Source organism: Peromyscus eremicus, chromosome 4 (genome assembly GCF_949786415.1).
Source record: "Peromyscus eremicus chromosome 4, PerEre_H2_v1, whole genome shotgun sequence".
NCBI classification, from domain to species: domain Eukaryota; kingdom Metazoa; phylum Chordata; class Mammalia; order Rodentia; family Cricetidae; genus Peromyscus; species Peromyscus eremicus.
Genome location: NC_081419.1, coordinates 13285081 through 13309280, shown reverse-complemented (window position 1 = coordinate 13309280; position 24200 = coordinate 13285081). Strand labels below are relative to the sequence as shown.

The following is a 24200-nucleotide window of genomic DNA, read 5'->3' as shown; positions in this document are numbered from 1 at the left end:
GAGAGAGAGAGAGAGAGAGAGAGAAAGAAAGAAAGAAAGAAAGAAAGAAAGAAAGAAAGAAAGAAAGAAAGAAAGAAAGAAAGAAAGAAAGAAAGAAAGAAAAGAAACCTGGGACAAATCTCTAAACAAATCTCAAACTGTGGTGCCTATTAGCATACCAGAGTTCACCCTGACACACAGGCTCCTCAGTACCAGTAGCTCCTCTCTGCTCTTCTCACCCCTAAACCTCACCAGCCCAGGGTCTTCTCTTCCCTTCCCCCAGCTTCTTATTCATATATATATATATTTATATTTATTATATATATATAATATATATATTTATTTATAAAGTGTAGAATTTGAGCCATGTGTTATCTTGTTTCATCTCACTCTTTTGTTTCTCTTGGTCCTCTGCTCCTGGCTTGTGGTCTCCATCTGGATTGTTTCTCTGCACTTTCTCTCTCATATCCTCCCCCTCTGCTCTCATGGCCAAGTTCAGTCTGCTGGCCATGTTCAGTGTACTATTTTCTCTTCCTACTCTGGATTCCTCCAGATGCCTCTGGCTGTACTCTCCCTCATATCTACAATAAAATCCTTCTCCTCAACCATACCTTGGAGCAGTCATGTCCTCATTTTATTCACTCAGGTCCTCTGGAAAACAGTAATTGCTCTTAGCCACTCAGACATGTTTCCAGCCACTGCATCATTTCTTTGACATATAAATCAAATACTTTCTGTGCATAATTGGTCTCTCAGACTTACAGCCCTGCACACAAGTAGTAATCTAGAAGTCTCCACTGAGGTGCTGAGCACATCATGTGTCTTTGTTTGCCTTCCCTCTGGTGAGCACCCCATCAGAATTGCCATGGGCTGGACTCTTATGGCCATGTCCATCTGGAAGCTGCTTTCCAAATATTGCTTCTACACAAAGGAGGCTTGTTTAGAGGGATGATCTTGATGGCTTCCTGAGGATGGTGATCCTATCACTTACCAGCTTGTCCATCCTGACCAAGCTCTCTGCCTTCTCTAAGCCTCAACAGGTACACGGACAATTGCTGCTGTCATATGGTGGAGGGAAGGACAAATATAAGGGTTGACAGAAATGGTCTGGGTCCACGTGGATTCTGAGTTACTCCAGCCAGAGTTTCTGAGCTGCACCAATTCTTCCAGCATGCTATTCTGCCTCTGTGGCACATTATGACCTCCAAAAGCCTGACTGGGCTCATGTGACTATTTGCTCTGCCTTGAATATGTCTCCACTCACAGAACAGGACAGCTCTTGATTTTTAGCTTCTTCCTCAGATGCTAGGTTTCATTCTTTTGAATGTAGGAACTGTTGTTGTGGTATTAAAGGACCCTTCTAGACATCTTGCTACTCCCTGCAGTAGAGATGTTTCCTGTAGTTTAGGAGGCACACTCTTCCAGAAGGGCGGGGAGGGGTCAGAATGCTGAACCTCAGATGCCTTATCTGCATAGTGAGGGCAGTCAGGCTATTCTAACTGTAGTGTCCCTCAAGAATGGTCACTGAGGACTGTGGAAAAAGTATCAGAATAAGGTCTGTCGTGATCTTGATGCTCAGGATAAGGGCACTGTTCTGACTTGTTCATGGCCAGAGCTGTGTTTATTCATTGAGTCACTGACTCTCAGAGATGAGTCCCTGTCTACACTAGAGAAATGGAGGTGACCTCATTGCAGTTCTTGTCTGTATTTCTGAGCAATTAACACAGGTCATCACTGCTTCACCTGTTCATCCTTCCAATAATAAACTCAGAGTCTTGATATGCATGAGGCCAGAGACAGAGGCTAACATGTCAGTGTTAAAAAGATGACAAAGTAGTAGTTAATTGAAAAAGGAAGCTACACAGTTCACTCCACTGAAGTATACACAATGAGAACCCTAGAAGTGAGTTTTGGCTTTAACCCCAGCACCCTGGAGGCAGAGGCAGGTACATCTCTGCAAGATCAACTCTAGCCTGTTTTACATAGAGAGTCCTGAGATAGCCAGGGCTACATAGAAAGACCTTCTCATAAAAAGAAAAAGAAAGAAAGAAAGAAAGAAAGAAAGAAAGAAAGAAAGAAAGAAAGAAAGAAAGAAAGAAAGAAAGAAAAGAAAAGAAAAGAAAAAATTATCAGAGAGCCTGCTTCTCATTCTAGGAGCTGTTCCTAGGAAAGCCAGGTGCTTGTTTACAGGTGAGGGCTATCCAGGTTTCTGTCTAAGGGGCACAAAGTGCTTTTATTGAACTCCAGACAAGGAGTTCAATAAAAGACTAGGAGCCAAGGCCAGGAATAGTACACTGAACTATGTGGCAATAAAGACACATCAGGAGGCTCCTAGGTGGTTTTGGGTGTCTGCATGAATTGGGGACAGTATGTCCTTGATTCTGTTGCCAGCAGTGATCACCAGGAATATTCTGAACAAAGGAGTGCTTGTGTACTCTCTGGGGCAGGAGAAAGGCAGCTCAGGGAACTGCAGCCCATTTACAATCAATTTGATGAGAGAACAGAGGGAAACCTAATGGATTTAGTTCTAGTGTGAGAACGGGCAAGGAAACCTGGCCAATCATTTAGTAATATGGTCCAGGAAGGGGTGAAGTCCTTCCTTTCAATCGTGACCCTCTAACCCAGGCACTAACCTTTGTTGACTCTCTAAGAGAAGAGACTTTTCCTCGACTTGGGAATCACAGCATGTACTATATGAATTTTGTTGTCCTCCATGGTGGTTATGCACACCACAGTCTCCCTGAGATCAGCCTCATTGACAGAGTTTTGAGAATAGTTGAAGTAGCCCACTGTTTCAGTGTTTACCACCATAGAAATGATTGACAGAGGTCTGCATTCTCCTTGACAATTGTTTTTACCATGGTCTTCTGAGTGATTTTTAAAAGTTATGATGTGTGTGAATGTGCCCATGCACACACACATCAAGATCAGAGGACAGTTTGGGGGAAGTTTGATCTCTCTACCATGTTGGTCCCAGGAAAGATACTCAGGTGTGTAATCCTGCCTGCAAGTACCTTTACCTGCTGAGCCATCTCACCAGCCGATCCCCTCAACCATGGAATTTCATAAGTTGTGCATCTGTATTTATGGTCTCTGAGTATATCTCTGTGCTTTTTTAATAAGTGTAGATTCTGTCCACCTGCCTCCCAGTGAATGATTGCCTTAGTGAAAGTGCACGTTCAACAAATGGAGTCCATGAAGGGAGCTGTGGAGGCTGGAGGTAGGAGGTTTGATGCTGGAGGTCGGAGGACTTAAAAGCCTCTATGGAGCCTCCCCTTTGGTTGTAAGCTACACTCTGGATGGCATTCAGTTCTATTCTTCTCCTCTAGCCACTAGAGCTAGGATTGAACCTAGGACTGTGTGCATGCTAAGTAACTATTAGACCACTGTGTTACTTCCCAGGCTTAGAACTCCTTTCGTCTTTCACAACAATTATAGGCCAAGCTGATGAAGAGAGTTGGCTGACAATTTGTCCACAACCAAGATTAATCCTTGAGAATGGCTGATAGAATGCTCTCAGGACTGGGAATGTAACTGGGCAGGGGTGGCACACGCCTTTAATTTCAGCATTTGGGAGGAAGAGGCGGGGAGATCTCTGTGAGTTTCAGGCCAGCCAGGTATACAAAGGGAGTTCCACCCAGGATAGCTAGATCCGTTACACAGAGAAACCCTGTCTCAGGTAAATGAAAAACAAAATAAACAAACAAAAACCCACCTGGGATGTTTAGATATCTGGGAGAGCAAAGGAGGGGCCTCAATCCACACTGGGAACTAAGGACAGTTTAGCCTGGGAAAAGTTGATATGAAACTATTATTTACCTATGCACATGGTTAGAGAAGAAGCCACTTTAATCTACCCATCTTCTAGCATTTATCAAACCAGTCAGACACTATGCTGAGGACCCACAGGTGAGTAAGGCATTGCTGGCCCCAGGCTCCTTCCAGATACTGAGGAGACGGCAAGAAGACATACTAAATATAGTATTAGCTTGGTAGTGCGGCCTAAACCAGGTCTAGCCTTGTTTCCAGTGTGACTATAGATGGCCCTTTCTGTGTCAGTGCCAGCTCATAAAAAGATGGTGACCTATGGCAGAGAGTAACCAAAGCGTCTACCATATTTCTCTGGCTACAGAACTTGTAAAAGCCCGGGTTGGTCAGCACCTGTATGGGGACCCACAGGATTGCTTCCTCCACACTTGAACTCTCTGACTCATCTCCAGTCTAAGAAGTCAAATCCACTCCCAGGACCTCTACATTTGTAAAACTGTCACCTGGAAGAAACCCTTCCTCATTATGCTCTGAGATCTGCCAAGGCCAAAGGCAGCTTCAACTGCCCCTCTCATTTGCCAGGCTGGAATATTGATTTCCTAACCTGGGATATATGGCTGAGGTGCCTATTTAACATATGCTATCAAAGAAATTACTAATATTCTCAATAGACTAAAAGATTTATTGCTACTTTAATTTTAGTCACCACTATACTCATTACTACTATAAAAACTGTTGCTGCATTAATTTTAGGCATATCTGCCTTGATAGCTATTATTACCACCTTTGCTGTAGCTACCACCGCCTTAGTGCAAGAAATCCATACTGCTCATTTTGTTAATGAATTGAATAAAAATGTTACCTTGGCTTTATCAGAACAGTCCCTTATAGGTAGGAAATTAGAAGCAAAGGTTAATGTATTAGAAGAAGTGATACTGGCTCTTGGACAGGACTTGGCTAATATTCAGAATAGATTAGGGACTAAGTGTCATGCTGCATATCAATATATTTGTGTCACTCCTCTGCCTTATAACGCTAGTCAAAGTTGGGAAAAGGTAAAAATTATCTGCAAGGAGTCTAGAAAGATTCAGATACCACTCATGACATGAAAGCTTTACAGAAAGATATCACGGCTATGAGCAAAGCTCATTTGGAGAGTGGCTCTTTGGATGCCTTAGCTCATGATCTTGAGTCAGACGTCTGCTCTCTTAATCTTCTAGATTGGACACAATACTTTGCATTCATTGGGATATTAATTCTTATTTTTCTTTCGGTTGTGCTATTATTTCCTTGTCTCTTTAGAATTATCCTACATTCCCTACACACAGTGTGTGATCTGCTGGAGCTGCATATTAAAAACAAAAAACTGGGAAATGCCACACCAACTCCAGTGTTGTCTGTGTGACATGAACAATTATGTCTATAATAGCGGACGGGAGATATGTGTCCCACGGGACTAAGCTCCCTGGAGGTCCCTGGCAGAGTGCCCATGTTATGCTTCCTTCTCAGAGAAGATGTACTTCACAGATCATGAGCTCCCTGGGCTATGGGTTCTGTATAATGGTTTTTCTGATAATGTTCTAATTAATCTATGAAGCACAGCCAAAAGTAATGAATACTTGGGTTGTGAACTATGGAGGAAAGGGGAAGCTGGACATGGATCTTACAGGCATAAAAGTACAAGAGTCCATATTCCAACAGGTAAAAAGGTTTTATATTAGAAGAGATATGTGGTAAAAGAACTGAAGAAAAACTTAAGGAGGATCTGTAGCATCCAAATTGGCTAAGTGGGTCATAAGAACCAGAAAAGTAAAAGTGCATAATAAACTAGATAAGATAAAGGACACAGCTGCAACCACAAAGAAGTCTACACAAGACTAGGGACTGTACTAAGTTTAAAAAACACAGACTGCTTTTTGGGTCATAAAGTTCTTGTGGGTGAAGAGATATGTCTAGCTCCGATTAATAATTGTGTTTGCTTTTTTAAAAAAGATGATGTAATTGAATTATTGCCAAGCTCTTGTTGTTCCTTGTATGACTTGATAGTTTTCTTTTCTGTATATATACTACTGATTTGCAGAAGTAAAACTGCAGCAGATTCAAACCACTTCTGAGTGTGTTGTCTGTCTGTCGTTTGCTGAATCCTTGCCTTCCTGACTACCCAAGCCCTGGTTCCCCTACAGTCGTGGTACCCCCGATGGGCTAGTCCATGGCACCAGGCTTGAAAGGGCATGCTTTCCGCCAGAAGCATGTGTCCTCTGCTTCAGGTTCCATGCTCTGTGCCTGCTCTGGAGCTTCCTCTCAACACTGCTTAGCTGGAGATCTTTCTTGCTATCAAAGATTCCTTACTCCACATCCAGCTCCAAAGAGGGACATCTCAATTCTGACTTTCACCAGGTGTGCCTAATCTACCTTGCTGTCCTAGATGAGAGATGACAGATGTGCTCCCACTCTGACAATAAGTGATGCTGGGGTACAATCCTGAACCCACAGACATCGGGGCCTGGCATAGAAGCCCGGCAGACTAAGACAATTAGCATGCTTACCTCATGTCACTGTTCCTACATGTCTTGAGAAACATCTCTCTTTGGTAGAGGTTATCATGTCTCTAATACAGCACATAGGGCTTGAATGTCCAAAGCCATGCTAGAGAGATGGCTCATAGGTTAAGACCATTTGGTGCTCTCTCACATGGCACCTAACAACCATCTAGGACAGAGAAAATCCATTTCCCTCTTCTGACTTCTACTGGAACTGCATGCATATGGGACTAATGCAAGATGTAGTTCAACAGCCTTTCTAAAAAGCTATTTCCCAAAGTGACATGAAAGGTCCTTTTCTCTGTTGTATGGTTATCACTGTTGTTGCATTGCAAGAAAAACAGAGGCAAATAGCTCTGGCTTTCCTGATTTCTTTTATACTTCCCATAATGAATGTTTTTATTACCTGAGAGTCTATAGAGCAATAAAGTTGTGTTTCTCAATATTTTGGTATTTATGACCAATTCATGAAAGTGTGTCTATAGAGTACCATATTTTTTAATCAATTTATCCACCTTTCTATTATCAGCTTGATACAGTATGTATTCCCATCTTAATTGTAAAATGTTTCATTGAGGCTTGCTCAGTAATTGAGTAAAACCAAAACATTATGAGCCACAGTCGTCCTAGGGTCTCCCATGCTATCTATCTATCTATCTATCTATCTATCTATCTATCTATCTATCTATCTATAGTCTCCATGGTTCTGTGGGTTGTAGTCTGGTTGTTCTTTGTTTTATATCTAGAATCCACTTATGAGTGAGTACATACCATGTTTGTCCTTCTGGGTTTGGGTTACCTCACTCAGGATGAATTTTTCTAGTTCCATTCATTTGCCTGCAAATTTCATGCTTTCATTGTTTTTCTCTGCTGAGTAGTACTCCATTGTGTATATGCACCACATTTTCTTAATCCATTCTTCAGTTGAAGGGCATCTAGGTTGTTTCTGGATATTACAAATAGTGCTGCTATGAACATAGCTGAGCATGTGTCTTTGTGGTATGAATCATCGTTTCTTGGGTATATGCCCAAGAGCGGTATGGCTGGGTCTTGAGGTAGTTCGATTCCTAATTTTCTGAGAAACCGCCATACTGATTTCCAAAGTGGTTGTACAAGCTTGCATTCCCACCAACAGTGGAGGAGTGTTCCCTTTGCTCCACATCCTCTCCAACATTGACTGTCATTAGTGTTTTTGATCATAGCCATTCTGACAGGTGTAAGGTGGTATCTCAGAGTCATTTTGATTTGCATTTCTCTGATAATCAAGGATGTTGAGCATTTCTTTAAATGTCTTTCAGCCATTTGTGATTCTTGTTTTGTGAATTCTCTGTTTAGCTCTTTAGCCCATTTCTCAATTGAATTGTTCAGTATTTTGATGTCTAGTTTCTTGAGATCTTTATACACTTTGGAGATCAATCCTTTGTCAGATGTGGGGTTGGTGAAGATCTTTTCCCATTCTGTAGGCTGTCTTTTTGTCTTATTGACTGTGTTTTTTTGCCCTGCAAAAGCTTCTCAGTTTCAAGAGGTCCCGTTTATTAATTGTTGTGCTCAGGGTCTGTGCTGTTGGTGTTATATTTAGGAAGTGGTCTCTGGTACCAATGCGTTCAAGAGTTCTTCCTACTTTCTCTTCTATAAAGTTTAGTGTAACTGGATTTATGTTGAAGTCTTTGATCCACTTGGACTTAAGTTTTGTGCATGGTGATAGATATGGATCTATTTGTAATATTTTACATGTTGACATCCAGTTATGCCAGCACCATTTGTTGAAGATACTTTCTTTTTTCCATTGTATAGTTTTGGCTTCTTTGTCAAAAATCAGGTGTTCATATGTGCATGAATTAATGTCAGGGTCTTCAATTCTATTCCATTGGTCTGTAAGTTTTTGTACCAGTACTAAGCTGTTTTTGTTACTATAGCTCTATAGTAGAGCTTGAGGTCAGGGATGCTGATGCCTCCAGAGGTTGCTTTATTATACAGGATTCTTTTAGCTATCCTAGGTCTTTGTTTTTCCATATGAAGTTGAGTATTTTTCTTTCCAGGTCTGTGAAGAATTGTGTTGGGATTTTGATGGGGATTGCATTGAATCTGTAGATTGCTTTTGGTAAGATTGCCATTTTTACTATGTTAATCCTACCTATCCATGAGCATGGGAGATCCTTCCATTTTCTGCTATCTTCTTCAATTTCTTTCTTTAGAGATTTAAAGTTCTTATCAAAAAGGTTCTTCACTTGTTTAGTTAGTGTTATTCCAAGGTATTTTATATTATTTGTGGCTATTGTAAAGGGTGATGTTTCTCTGACTTCTTTCTCAGCCCTTTTATCATTTGTGTATAGGAGGGCTACTGATTTTTTTGAGTTGATCTTGTATCCTGCCACTTTACTGAAGGAGTTTATCAGCTGTAGGAGTTCCCTGGTAGAATTTTTGGGGTCACTTATGTATACTATCATATCATCTGCAAACAGTGAAAGTTTGACTTCTTCTTTTCCAATTTGTATTACTTTGATCTCCTTTTGTTGTCTTATTGCTCTAGCTAGAACTTCTAGTACTATATTGAATAAATAAGGGGAGAGTGGACAGCCTTGTCTTGTTCCTGATTTTAGTGGTATCGCTTTGAGTTTCTCTTCATTTAATTTGATGTTGGCTGTTGCCTTGCTGTAAATTGCCTTTATTATGTTTAGGAATGTTCCTTTTATTCCTGATCTCTCTAAGACCTTTATCATGAAGGGGTGTTGGATTTTGTCAAAGCCTTTTTCAGCATCTAATGAGATGATTATGTGTTTTTTTCTTTCAGTTTGTTTATATGGTGTATTACATTGACAGATTTTCGTATGTTGAACCACCCTTGCATCGCTGGGATGAATCCTACTTGGTCGTGATGGATAATTGTTTTGATGTATTCTTGGATTCGGTTTGCCAATATTTTGTGGAGTATTTTTCCATCAATGTTCATGAGGGAGATTGGTCTGTAATTCTCTTTCTTTGTTGCATCTTTGTGTGGTTTGGGTATCAGGTTAATTGTAGCCTCATAAAAAGAGTTTGGTAGTGTTTCTTCTGTTTCTATTGTGTGGAACAATTTGAAGAGTATTGGTATTAGTTCTTCTTTGAAAATCTGGTAGAATTCTGCACTGAAACCATCTGATCCTGGGCTTTTTTTTGGTTGTCAGACTTTTGATGACTATTTTTATTTCTTTAGGGGTTATTGGTCTATTTAAATGGTTTATCTGGGCTTGATTTAATTTTGGTATGTGATATCTATCCAGAAAATCATCCATTTCTTCCAGATTTTCCATTTTTGTGGAGTACAGGTTTTTGAAGTATGATCTGATGATTCTCTGGATTTCCTCATTGTCTGTTGTTATGTCTCCCTTTTCATTTCTGACTTTGTTAATTTGGGTGCTCTCTCTTTGCCTTTTGGTTAATTTGGCTAGGGGTTTGTCTATCTTGTTGATTTTTTCAAAGAACCAACTTTTTGTTTCATTAATTTTTTGTATTGTTCTCTTGGTTTCTATTTCATTGATTTCAGCCCTCAATTTGATTATTTCCTGGTGTCTATATCTCCTGGGTGAGTTTGCTTCTTCTTGTTCTAGAGCTTTCAGTTGTGCTGTTAATTCATTGGTATGGGATTGCTCCATCTTCTTTATGTGTGCATTTAGAGCTATGAATTTTCCTAACACTGCTTTCATAGTGTCCCATAAGTTTGGGTATGTTGTACACTTGTTTTCATTGAATTCTAGGAAATCTTTAATTTCTTTCTTTATTTCTTCCTTGACCCATTGGTGATTCAATGGGGCATTATTCAGTTTCCATGAGATTGTAGGATTTCTGTAATTTTTGTTGTTGTTGAAATCTAACTTTAAGCCATGGTGGTCTGATACAATACAGGAGGTTATTTCAATTTTTTTGTATCTGTTGAGATTTGTTTTGTGACAAAGCATGTGGTCAGTTTTTGAGAAGGTTCCATGGGGTGCTGAGAAGAAGGTATATTCTTTTGTGTTAGGATGGAGTGTTCTGTAGATATCTATTAAGTCCATTTGAGTCATAACATCTGTTAGGTCCTTTATTTCTTTGTTAAGTTCCAGTCTGGTAGATCTGTCTTTTGGTGAGAGTAGTGTGTTGAAATCTCCCACTACTACTGTGTGGGGATTGATGTGCATTTTAAGTTTTAGTAATGTTTCTTTTATGAATGTGGGTCCTTTTGTATCTGGGGCATAAATGTTCAGAATCGAGACTTCATCTTGGTGGATTTTTCCTGTGATAAATATGTAATGTCCATCCTGATCTCTTTTGATTGATTTTAGTTTGAAGTCTATTTTATTAGATATTAGGATAGCTACACCAGCTTGTTTCTTAGGTCCATTTGTTTGGAAAGCCTTTTCCCAGCCCTTTACTCTGAGGTAGTGTCTGTCTTTGAAGTTAAGGTGTATTTCTTGTATGCAGCAGATGGATGGATCCTGTTTTCTTATCCATTCTGTTAGTCTGTGTCTTTTTATAGGTGAATTGAGACCACTGATATTGATGGATATTCATGACCAGTGATTGTTAATTCCTGTTATTTTTTGTGGTTGTGTTGTGTTGTCCTTCTTCGGTGTTTGTTGGATGTGGGATTATCTATTGCCTGAGTTTTCATGGGTGTGTTTAGCTTCTTTGGGTTGGATTTTCCCTTCTAGTGCTTTCTGTATGGCTGGGTTTGTGGACAGGTATTGATTAAATCTGGTTTTATCATGGAATATTTTGTTTACTCTGCCTATGGTGATTGAGAGTTTTGCTAGGTATAATAGTCTGGGTTGGCATCCGTGGTCTCTTAGTGTCTGCATAACATCTGTCCAGGACCTTCTAACTTTCATAGTCTCTATTGAGAAGTCTGGTGCTATTCTGATGGGTTTGCCCTTATATGTTACTTGGTCTTTTTCCTTTGTGGCTCTTAATATTTTTCTTTGTTCTGTATGTTTAGTGTTTTGATGATTATTTGGCAAGGGGACTTTTTTTTGATTCAGCCTATTTGGTGTTCTGTAAGCTTCTTGCATCTTCATAGGTATTTCTTTCTTTAGATTAGGAATGTTTTCTTCTACGATTTTGTTGAATATATTTTCTGTGCCTTTGAGTTGGTATTCTTCTCCTTCTTCTATCGCTATTATTATTAGGTTTGGTCTTTTCATGGTATCCCAAATTTCTTGGAGGTTTTGTGTTATGACTTTTTTGTTTTTAGTGTTTTCTTTGACTGATGAATCTATTTTCTCTATTGTATCTTCAGTGTCAGAGATTCTCTGTTCCATCTCTTACATTTGGTTGGTTATGCTTGTTTCTGTAGTTCCTGTTCATTTAGTCAGGATTTCTATTTCCAGCATTCTCTCAATTTGTGTTTTCTTTATTGTCTCAATTTCAACTTTCAGATCTTGAATTGTTTCCTTCATCTGTTTAATTACGTTTTCTTGGCTTTCTTTGATTTCTTCCAATTTTTTGTTTTTTTTTTTCTTCCATTTCTGTAAGGGAATTTTTTATTTCCTCTTTAAGGGAGTTTTTTATTTCCTCTTTAAGGGAATTTATTTCCTCTTTAAGGGAATTTTTTATTTCTTCTTTAAGGGCCTCTATCATCTTCTTAAAGTCATTTTTATGATTGACTTCTTCTGTTTCTTCTGTCTTGGTATGTTCAGGTCTTGCAGGTGTAGAATCACTAGGTTCTGATGTTGTTATATAGGTCTTTATGTTGTTGCCTGTATTTTTGCACTGGCGTCTACTCATCTCTTCCTCTGCTCAGTGCAGGCAGTGTATGTGTCTGAAGGTGCCTCTCTTGTTTTAATTTTTAGTCTTGATTCACTAGGAGTTCTTGGTTAAATTGGTGCTATTGGGCTCTGTTTCTTTGGGAGCAGCTCAGTCAAATCAGTATTAATGGGTTCTGTCTTTGGGAGCAATTGTTCCCAGTTGGTGCAGGGTGTGCTTATGGTTTCAGTGGGTGTTAGGTTCATAGGGATTAGTTTTTTTGTTTTTTGTTTTTTGGTGGGGGAGTAGGGAAAGGTAGCTGTCTGGTCTTTGGCACTCCAATGAGTAGGGCCTAGGGGCTAGGGACCTGATCTGTTGGTCTAGAGGTGGGAGCTTACCTGTTCTCAGTTGGTGAAGTGTATACTTACGATTCTGGTGATCTGGTTCAGTGGCTGGGTGGCGCCTTCTTCTGAGTACCATATTTTTATTAAGAAATTTTTTTATTCATTTTGCCAAAGAACCTTTCCTTCTCCTGTCCCTCCACCCTCCCCTTCCCAACCCACCTCCCATTCCCTCATGGAGAGGCACATTTAGTAGAAGCAGGTCTAAACCCCTTCTCCTGTCTCAAGGCTGTGCTAGGTGTCCCATCATAGAAGTGGGTTTCAAAAAGCCTGCTTTGCACCAGAGATGGATTCTGATCTTAATGCCAGGGAGTCCATTCAGAAAATCATGCTAAACAACTGTCTCAATATGCAGAGGGCCTAGCCCAGTCCCAGGCAGACTCCACAGCTGTTGATAAATTTCATGAATTCCCACAAGTTTGGTTTGGTTGGCTTTGTAGGTTTCCTCATCATGATCTTGATGCACCTTGCTCAAAGACCTTGCTCTTGGACCTAAGAGAGGAGAGCAGTTAAGACACAGTCAGAAGAGGACCTGCCATGTCAATTGTCTAGCTACTTCCTCCCACCACCTCAGGTGTATGTGCTCGACAGTCAACATTGATCTTGTAACTAATGTCATTGTTTGAACTCCCAAGGAATAAAATCACAGAGTACATGGGCCTAGAACTCTTCTCAGCCCTAAACACATGTCATAACTTAAACTGAGCACTGTATGATGTCCTTTCTACTAGAAAGAATAGGACATTCTTCTACAGTTCAGTGACAACATTTTGTAAATAGCAACAGGATATTAATGCCATATCCAACAGTACAAGAGCAATACACTTGTTATTGATGATGACTTACTCATCAACCACATCATTTTATTGATAGCCATAATACAGCCCTGCCATATGGGCACCAGAACACGGTCATGAGACTAAATTGACCCTCATGCCCAGGAGACACCTTGAATATAAGCAACATGCAAGATAGATCCTGTCATGCTAAATTAGCATTTCCTGAGATGTGTTCCTGAGAACACTGGCCCTGCCTGGGCTCTGGGACCAAATAGAAACTTGTGGTTTCCTTAGGACCAGAGCTGGGACTCTGCATCCTGGCTCTTTGGGAGTCTGTTATAGAATGCTCTCTAGGAGGTTCTGATCTTCCCTGCATCTGGGGCATCTGCCGGGGTTCATCCTGGGAAGTCCTTAACTCTTTCTATCCAGAGAACACTTTGCACAGGAAATGGGTAAATTTTGAAGAGAGCAGTGTTCAAAGGTAGGAATCTCTTTTCCATGGGGGATGCTCCTAAATAAAAATGTAATTTTAGCCAGGTGTGGTGGTACACACCTTTAAATCCCATTACTTGGGAGGCTGAGGCAGACAGATCTCTATCAGTTCAAGAAAATCCTTCTCAGCACAGAAAGAGTTAAAAAGGGAGGAAGGCAGACTCAATTCTACAGACATACTGAGTATCAAACACATTGTTTCCTGGACAGAAGTTTTTGTTGACCAGATCAGCATGTTTCTCTGAGGTCTTCTTTTCCTGGTTATAGCTGAGCCCCATGCACTTGAGCAGAAGCCCATAGAAGATAGAGATCTCAGGTACAGGGGACCCATTTGCTTGTACCTCCTCCCTCCAGTTTGGGCTCCTACCTCATCTGGGAGTCTTCAAATTAATGGTTCAGCTTTTCTGCCAAGTCCTTTTCCTGAATTAGCATCTTTCTCTGCTTCAGCAGGAACTGATGACTTTCATCCAATCTTGGGATCCCCTGTTCATTAGAAGATTGTGTTCTTAGTGGAGGGTTACACACTGTCATACAAATGCAGGCAGTTACAAAGGATCCCAATAGCTTGCTGGTCAGCCAGGTAGGCAAAATAATAAGCATCCAGAAAAGGAACAAACCCTGATTCAAGGTAGAGACTGACAAGAAACGCAGTGGTCTCCTCTAGACAATGCATACATGCATGATGCACCATAACACCCATGTGCTTTAAATACACACACACACACACACACACAGATGAGAGTGAGAGGAGAGAACAAATCATCATGGCAGATGAACTCTTGATGTTAGACTAACCATACTAGCCCTTTCAGAAGAATCTCACAACTCAGCCATCATTCCTTGGGGACTAATACTATGTTAAGCTGGCTAATGATATTTTGCCCCTGTAGCCCCAAATCTCCAACCTTCCAACACCAGCTTGTCAAAAGCCTCCAGCAGATCATATAAAGAACCCCAGACTATATTCTGCTAGATGGGAGAACTGTCCAGTATCATGCACAGAAAACAGAGCTGACAAGCTGCTACTCAGGCTTCTGTCACTGTGAACCATGTGCTGGGCAAAATGAAGAGAAAACATTGGGATGCAGGAAGAAAGGAGAAGGCCACAGGCCACCAAATCCATGACTATGAGAAGCACCCATTTGGCACTTACACAGGGATCTCCTCCTTGCAAACTGCTTCCCACCTGTGATCTCATGTGAGACCTGCCAGGCAAATGAGCCCCAGGACCCAGAACTCACTCACTCAGGTCTCTGGACATAGAACCCTAGCTAACATGATGACATGTAGGTGTGTGATAGATAATTGGCCCATCTCCTATACTGGACTGCTGCTTCAAGCAGAGCAGCAGGGATGGCTTGCCAATAATTCAGTTTCTCAGAGAAGGATAACTTCCCAGAAGTACTTGTGCATGGACACTGAAGTGAGCACCCAGGTGGCAGGAGGTGAGTGGCTGGATGGGAACATGCATGAGTAAAGGGATGGGTGGATGCATAGATGGCTGGATGAGCAGACAGGCAGTCAAATGGGCAAATGGTTTCAGACCTCAGCCTGACCCACCTGCCTACACCTAAATGTTGTATCAGGGTTTGTTGGTAATTGATCGCTTCCTTCAGGTCCTTACAGAAAAATTTCATTTGCTCAAACACGTGTATCAGCTGGTCCCATCCGTCTAGCAGTTCCTTTGTCTCCTGACTCTGTATGTTCACCTTCTTCTCCAGCTGAGTCTGTTTGATCAGGAGCCTGCTGTGCAGAGTAGTAGAGACACACTGAATAATAAGGTCCTGGCAGCCTCCTCCTGCCATCAGAGCTTCCAGGAACAAGAACCCCAAAAGGCCCCAGGTGTCCAGGAAAATATAGCCTAGAGTTCCACACAGCCATGACAGCTGTACTCAGAAGGCCAAAATGAGATGACAGCTTATGGAAGAAAGAATCAAAGTACCATGAAAAACCCCAACACCAAAAGGGGTCCATTTCCCTTCAATAGAAGGAAGAGTCCTCAAACTGTCCTTAACTGTCCATGTGGAATGGGGAAATATCCTCTGAGGGAGGACAGGTGAACCAACGTGAGTATGTTCTATATACAGGTTCCACAGCAACCAGACATGTAAAGCCTGGGTCTGAGCTCCAGACTCCCAGGGCTGACATTCCCCTCATGGTGCAAAATGCTTATCTAGAGGCTTATAAACTTTTTATCCTGGCCCACCGTCAGCAGAGTCTGAGTGTTCAGGTGGAGGGTGCCCTGGTTGCATGAGCTCACTAAGTAGGTTTGGAGGTTCAACATAGCTCTCTATGTCACCAGGTGTTACCAGGAGTCTATGCCACAGGTCTTGGAACATCAGAAAATGCAAGGACATTTCTCCCTTTTCAGAACAGTGATTCTAGGTCCTAGGTGACTATTACTGAATGGTTAGACAGAGCACTTATTTCTGGGGTTGAGACCCAACATCAGGATAGCTATATAAACTCCCCAAGTGATTCCTAGGTGCTGCCAAGGTGAGCACATAGGACAAGAGCAGTGTTGCTTAAAGTGGGGCTCCCATACCTCAGCATTGGCATCACCTGCAAACTGAGACAGGCAAATCCTCAAGCCCCACCACAGATCCCTGGCTTCCAGAGTCTGTAGGGACACACAAACCTGCAAAAGCTGGTATGTGCTTGCATACACACACACACACACACACACACACACACACACACAGAGGAAAGAGAGAAAGAGACAGAGAGAGGAGACAGAGACAGAGACATAGACAGAGAGAGGGCCCAAATCAAGCCCACCTCCTCTAGGAAGCTCCCCATGTCCTGCCTAGCACTCTTCTGCCTAGGCCAGAACCATCTTTTTGATCCCCTTTTACTGAGACTGAATGCCAGCTTCCATATGCCTGTCTCTGGTCTCTAGACATTCTCCATTCTCTCTCAAGGACACCCCTCAGTCTTGACAACATGCCTAATGGTGTACCCTATAGGCACTGAAGGAATGCCTTAAGGGCTGTTGGTGTTGCTCCAACACTGGTGACATCACAGGGGATGCCATGAGCTCTCCAGGATACAAGAGAATGCCTAGAGAAGAGACTGCTGATGTCATGGGGAACAGCCTTTGCCACCCTGCTAATTGGTTCCCTCTGAACTGACCAGAATCCCAGGTTCCATTTCCAGGAGCCTCTCTTGGAACATAGGGGAAGCCATTCAACACCTCCTCCTTCCAAAGCCAGAGTTCCCTTAGCTTGATTGGAAGCCCCATAGTACTTTTCAGGTTGAGAACTGAGCTATACTTTTCAAATATTGCCCAAGAATACCTTGTTCCTTCCTCAAAGTCTCTCTCTCCATCAATATGAGCAATTAAATATTAGTGAGAAGCCATGCTAGGGTGAATGTAGATGAGGAAAGATCACCTTCCTCAAGTAGAAGTGTTTGAAAGCACACTCAGGAAGAACCTGTAGGACTGGTTACAGTGTAGGAGTTAGTGTAAGGATACAGTTATGGAAGCCATGTGCTTAGCTTTAGAAAATTGCCCAGGAGTCCTTAGCAGATAGAGAATGTAGCCATCAGGGTGCTGGCACAAGTCTGATGATCCATTGGCACAGGAAACTGAAAGAGTGGATCTACCATGAGAAAAAGCCCTCAGACTGAGTGTACTGCTCCCCACTCTGCACCAAAGACACCAAAACTGGAGTAGTCACAGGCATCTCTGAGTTACAGTGAGATTGTGCCTCAGGGGAAAAGAAAGGATACTAGGAAAATAAAGACAACAGCTGTAGACATACCATTTGCCTGCTAGAGCTGAGAAGCCTTGGCTCTGAGCTCTCCAGCCTTCCCCTTAAGAGTCCTCAATCAGCCCACTGGCAGCATTAAGCAGATTCAGCTGACCCTAGTGATTCCCTCTCTATAGGGTGGGGCTAAAATTGACCACAGGTGGTCAGGGCCAGAACGATGTCCTGAGGGGTAGGGCAGAGGAAACAGGTGCCAGGTCTAAGCTGAGGGCTGGTCTTTGACTTGTTACAAAGGTGGTGGCAGTGCCAGTGAGGATCCTGCCAAAGGTTACAGTTTGTTTAAAAGGAGCATGGGGTTTATGGAGCCTTTCATCCACTTTGTGGGAAAAGGGTAGGTGGAAAGGAACAATCAGTGGCATCTCCTGTCGCCAACTAGATTAATTAAGGATAATTTAGAGATAGGAAGTGAGGCTAAGAGGTGCTCTTGAGATGATCTGATAATGTTCATTTTTCACAAACTAAAACCTAAAGAAAATCTAAGTGTGGTATTGTTTGAGTTGTCTATGAATCACATGTCTCTTTACCTGATTCTTTGGGCAGGTTTAGCACTGTAATTAAATATTAGTTGACAGTTTGATTGCTTTCTTCTGTCCCCTTAGAAGTTTGAATTCAACAGTGATGAAAATGAACTAATGGCAGATTCTAGAACTTGGATGAAATTCAAAATTCATGTTGTGTCAAAGTAGTAAGTCTTGACAAAATTATATACTGTGTGATTGCACTTATAAGTGAAAGATATGCACACCCCCATTTTTTTATTAAACCCTCACATGCAGGTAGGTAATAAGGATTCTGCCAGCTTTAGAATTTAGGACCTTGAGTATAAATCTCATTTCTACTCCCACTTTCTCCACATAAGTTACTTTAGTGTGTTTGAACAACCATTTAGGCAGGATGTCACACATGCATGGAAGTGCTGGTATCTGTTGATTTGTCTCTAAAAATTATGAAAGTCTAGATTAACTTAATCTGACTACATAAGATGAATACTCACTTCCCAGAAAAGAAAAAAAGTTGTAGAAGAAAAGATGAAAACAGTTACAAAAAAAATCAAGAAATGGAAATAGGCTTTCAAAAAGAAAGCCAAAACAACAAAACAAACCAGTCTAACAACAGCCCCTCCCAACAAAATAAAACATCCTTGAAATCAGTAAATAGAGAAGTCATCTCGAGGGCCAAATTCCTCCTGACCTAGATGGGTGGAGTGCTCTCCAGACCTCACCCCTTAATGAGGAACTCTTAGCAGTTGACTGCTGCTGGAGGAGGGAGAATCATTTTCTTTGAGATTGTGGCCACTGACATGTTTCTCATGCTCAGTGGATTGCCTCACTCATGTACCTGTGGGCTGTCAAAACAAAGACACAAAGAGAAGGAAGTGATATATAGTGTGAGGTGGGGGAGTTAGAAGGGGGAAAAGGAAATGTATATTATCATATTTTAATTGTATACATACTTGTATGCAATTCTCAAAGATTAAAAAAGAAATAAAGGGAAAGGCAAAACAAACACTAAAACTAAAATAATATGTACATAAATTGCAAAAAAATCGTAAAACGATCTACAGGTGGATATTCCTCATTTCTCATAAGAAATTCTCTACACATGTGTGTATAAAATTGCTGGACATCTGGCCCAAGCTGAGTGTGATCTGCCTCAAATCTTCAATAATAAAACAAAAGTATTAGTTATAACTGAAATTGTCAGAAATGTTCTGTTTAACTGTAGGATAAACATGTAGATCTTTAGAATGTTAGAGATAATAGAGTACTCTTTCCTAGTTTTCTCTAGGTGCAGAGATAGCAAATTCTCTACATTGAAAAAGTTGCAATGAGAACCATGTCAGAGCCTGTTTTGAAGTGTCAGTTCTGACACTAAAGTTAAGGCAATAATTGTCTTTACTGTTTAAAGACTTCAGCAATAGGCAGTAGAGTCACAGACTTTTCTGTCAGTGTCCTCTAGCTGCAGACCTTTGGTGAACTCTTCTTTTTTTATGCCACACCTTGGAAAGACAACATGTAAGCAGAGACCTAGAACAGCTTGTACTTATTACTAAAAGCATAGCAGGTGCCAGGAGGGAAGTATATATAAGCTTAGTGATCAGTTTTGTTAGAGAAAAAACAATGACAGCATGAAATTTGCAGGCAAATGGATGGAACTAGAAAAAATCATCCTGAGTGAGATAACCCAAACCCAGAAGGATAAACATGGTATGTACTCACTCATAAGGACTGCAACCCACAGAACAATCAGACTGCAACCCACAGAACTATGGAGGCTATATATATAGCATAGGGGACCCTAGGATGACTGTGGCTTATAATAAGTTTTGGTTTTACCCAATTACTAAGCAAGCCTCAATGAAACATTTCACTATTAAGATAAGAATTTATACTGTATCAAGCTGATAATATAAAAATAAATTAATTAATTAATTAAAAAAATAAAAAATAGAGGTCCCCAGAAATCCACAAAGATGCCTCCACAATAGACTACTGGCAATGGTCGAGAGAAAGCCCGAACTGACCTACTCTGTTGATAGGATGGCCAAACACCCTAACTGTCGTGCTAGAAATCTCATCCAATGACTGAGGGAACCGGATGCAGAGATCCATGGCCAGGCCCCAGGTGGAGCTCCAGGAGACCAGTTGGCAAGAAAGAGGAGGGATTGTATGAGCAAGAATTGTTGAGACCAAGATTGGAGAAAGCACAGAGACAAATAGCCAAACGAATGAAAACACATGAACTATGAACCAATAGCTGAGGAGACCCCAACTGGATCAGGCCCTCTGGATAAGTGAGACAGTTAATTAGCTTGAACTGTTTGGGAGGCATCTAGGCAGTGGGACCAGGACCTGTCCTTAGTGCATGAGCTGGCTGTTTGGAACCTGGGGCTTATACAGCCTGGGAGGAGGGGACTGGACCTGCCTGGTCTGAATCTACCAGGTTGAGCTGAATCCCCAGGGGAGTCTTTCCCCTGGAGGAGATGGGAAGGGGGGTGGCTGGGGGTAGGTGGAGGGTGGAGGTGTGGGGGGGTGTGGATGAGGTGGGGGGTGGGGGTGGGTTGGGGGGGTGGGGGTGGGTTGGGGGGGTGGGAGGGGAGAGGACAGAGGAATCCGTGGCTGATATGTAAAATTAAATTAAATTATAAAATAAAAAAATAAAAAATAAATAAAAATAAAAAATAAAAGAAAAATTTGAACTATTAAAAAAAGAGAAAAAAGAGAGAAAAAAAGGTTTTGTGTCAAAATCTGCTGTTCATATGGACAGAAAAGGAAAATATTCCTGACATCTGGCTTAGAAATATATTCATCTCGCCGGGTGGCGGTGGCACATGCCTTTAATCCCCCAGCACTTATAGGCAGAGGCAGGTGAGTCTCTGTGAGTTTGAGAACAGCCTGGTCTACAGAGTGAGTTCCAGAACCACCAAAGCTATACAGAGAAACCCTGTCGCAAAATCCAAAAAAGAAAGAAAAAGAAATTTATTCATTTTAGGATGATATGTAAACCATTTTTTCTTTTTCTATTGTTGGAGAATTCACAGAGGAGTATTCTAAGGATTTTTAATCTAGATGGATTCTGTTACTGTCTACCACTTAATCTGAGTAGATGAGTAGTTATAAGCACACGATTAGGATAAAGTCTATGTGATTCTTTTGATTCCCTGTTATAACAGTCTTCTTGGTAGGCTACTTTAAAATGTTTTTTTTTTCAGAAGTTGCATGAGTTGTAGCAATTGTCTGTGTATTGGACTTTACGTGATAGAAAGTTATGTAACTGCTGCATTCAAAATATCTTGTTGGGAGCTCTGGGATTAGCTCAGTTGGAGGACCTATTTAGCATATTGAGGTTCTGGGTTTCCTTCTGAATATGGCAGGTGGAGGGGCACAGGACCCTACATTTCTAAAAAGAATTTTATTTTCCCAGCCAAGTAAATGAAGCACTTAACTATAATTGCATTGTTTTATAGATAATTCACGTTTTCAATTAAAATTTTCCAAGAAAAATAATTATCTTTAAAGTTTATAATGTAATTTTCAGGACTATTTCCATGATTTCTCTGTACTCTCTGTAGATATTTATGTTTGTTTCAACAATCATCTAATGAATCTCTGAGCATATGGTAAGTGGGTGGGTGGTAGAGAAGCCCCTAGGAAGCTCTAAGTCAAATTTGGTAACCTAAAAATAGAAACATTGTAACACTGTAGAAATCAATTTCTGAAACATGTTAGGCCAAATGTTAGCCTGGACTTCTCTAGAAGAAAAAGAATATATGATGATCCTAGCTTAGGAGTAGGAACTGGTAACTGAGAGAATTTCCATCTTCCCCTGTCTTACGTACACAGTCATACTTATTCCATGGGTTGTTATATTCATTCCAGTCAGTGGTCTCTAAATCCTTCAAGTTCTTCCAACAATTGTGAAAAAATATAAAATTATTTTCCCCAAGAGAATTAGGAAATATCTCCCTACATTGTATTAAATACAATAGAATTTTAAAAACTGCCCTTAGAAGATAGTTGTGGGTCAGTTGGTAGAGTGTTCATCTTGCACGTATGAGACCCTGGGTTCAATCCTGGGCTGAAGATAGATGTGGCTCAGTAGGTAGAGTGCTTGCCTTGCATGCCTGAAACCCTGGGTTCAATCCCCAGTGCTGTAGAAATCAGGTATGTAATCACAGGCCTGTAAGCCATAACTTAGGAAGTGGGAGCATGAGGGTCAGAAGTTCAAGCTTAAATAGTGAGTTGAAGGCCAGCCTGGGTTATATGAGATCCTGTCATAAAAAAATTAGTAAACAACAACAACAACAAAATTAATTGTAAACTGGTGTGGTGGTATGAGGCTGAAGTTCCAGTACTCAGGAGGCTAAAGAAGGATCACTTGAGTCTATGAATTTGAGACCCACCCAGACATGCCAAAGTCAACCTGATCTAGATAACTCATTGAGAGCCCTATGTCGGGTTAGGATGATAATAAAATCTAACAAGCACACTGTCCCAGCATCACTGACAGTATTGGGCAGATTTGTGCCTTGCATCTGTGGTGTCTAGTGGGAGCACTGCCTGGATGCTCTTTAACATGAAAGGACTTTCAAAGGTATTTCCTGAATGTTTTTGTCCAGAAGGAAACTCATGTACTTTGTGGCAGATTCCAGGTCTCTGACCACCCCAATATGCATTAAGAGCAGATCACTTCAAACTAGTCCACAGTGGGCGCAGGCCTCTATTTAACACATGCTGACCACACAGAATTTGTCCTAAATTGTCTGCCCCTTGACCAACTTGTTTGCAATATGGCACTTGCTCCTAGTCTGTGTCAGTCTGTTCCTCTGACACAAATATTGTCCGGCAAATTGCTGTTTCCATCTTAAACCCAACAATCTATATGTTTTCTTTTAAGAGGCAGTAACCAGAAGCCTGTACCCAGCAATTTTGCTGTCCTTTTCACTACTGCATTATGTCTTCTTCTAGGGCACAGATGCAGCCAGGCTCTGCAGTGGGTCCACTCTGTGCACAGAGCACTGGTGACCCAAGCACCTAGATGGCGCTGAAGACTTTCCTCTTTGCCGGTGGTAGCCTCCAAGAACATCTCCCTGGGTATGTCATGGATCAAAGAGATCATCAACTCTTCCAAGGCCATCAGGTAGCTGCTCCCTGGATTGTTTCTTGAGGACCAGTAGTTTTTGTGCTCATGAATGCCTGTGACTTGTTAATAAGGCAGTGTCTGTATTGTAGATGGCAGGTTTGCTATGTTAATCAGAGTTTGGGTTTTTAGAAAGTTGCTCAAATCAAAACTGGATATAGTCAAAATAGAATCTACAGTATTTTTTGTTTTCAAAATTTATTTTAAATGTGTGTGTGTGTGTGTGTGTGTGTGTGTGTGTGTGTGTGTGTGTGTGTGGTCTATCTGCACATAGGCCTTTATGACAGAAGAGGGCCTCAGATCCCATTGGACATGGTTGGAAGCCACACTGTGACACTGTGGTTGCTGGGAATTTAATTCAGGACCTCAGGAAGAGCAACCTTTGCACTCAACCTGTTGCTGAGCTATTTCTCAGGTGTCTGTTTTTTATGGATACTAGTTACATGAAAGAGAAAATATTAAATTAGCTAGTAGTATTGCGCACTAGGTCAGTACACATTTTATCACTTTGGTGCCAGTACTCTACAACTTAATAGCCCTAATTAATTTTTCTCCTGCTCATTTTGTAGCCATTATCTGTAAGCCCCAAGGGATGCAATCAGGATTTCAAGATGCCAGAGCCAAAAAGAACTAGCAATACATCATGCTTTTAGGGGTCAAAATTATTTTGCCTTTTCTTTTTTTTTTATAGAAGAACAACATCAAATATGAAATAGCTGCTTCTGGTTGTAGAACAGCAACTGTGGATATCCAGGCTGGTTGGAGATCTGCTTGCCTCTTGAAAGCTGACCAGATCTGTCCCAAGGGCCCTGTTGATGGGATACTGTCTCTTGTGAAGCCAGAGGATGATAGTGGTGGTCAGAGGAGCAGGGGTGTTGCTGGAGAGGGCCAGAGGGGGTGAAATGCTTGAAGAGTTAGTTTGCTGGGGATCAGAATATCAAGAACTAGGAGAGAGGTCTCTCAACATCAGGAAATTTTCTTAAATCTTGTCTGGGACAGAATGGCACTTGGGGTCTCCTGAAATTAATTAGCTTCAGTGAGAGGTCTGTGAAGTCCTTTTACAGCCCTCACCAATGTGAGTTCTAATAAAGTACTCATTGTTTTGAGTAGCACTCAGATTTTATAGGAGTTCAC

At 41.3% G+C, this 24200-nt stretch overlaps 1 long non-coding RNA gene across 1 annotated transcript; it reads right to left on the bottom strand.

Annotated features, from left to right (window-relative positions):
• Positions 1 to 12573: 12573 nt before the first annotated feature.
• LOC131908007 (uncharacterized) lies at positions 12574 to 16662 on the bottom strand. Its single transcript, XR_009378521.1, has 3 exons — positions 16435 to 16662; positions 14024 to 14139; positions 12574 to 12877 (listed from the first exon to the last, which is right to left on the bottom strand). It is a non-coding gene; the product is annotated as an uncharacterized LOC131908007 (long non-coding RNA).
• Positions 16663 to 24200: the final 7538 nt, after the last annotated feature.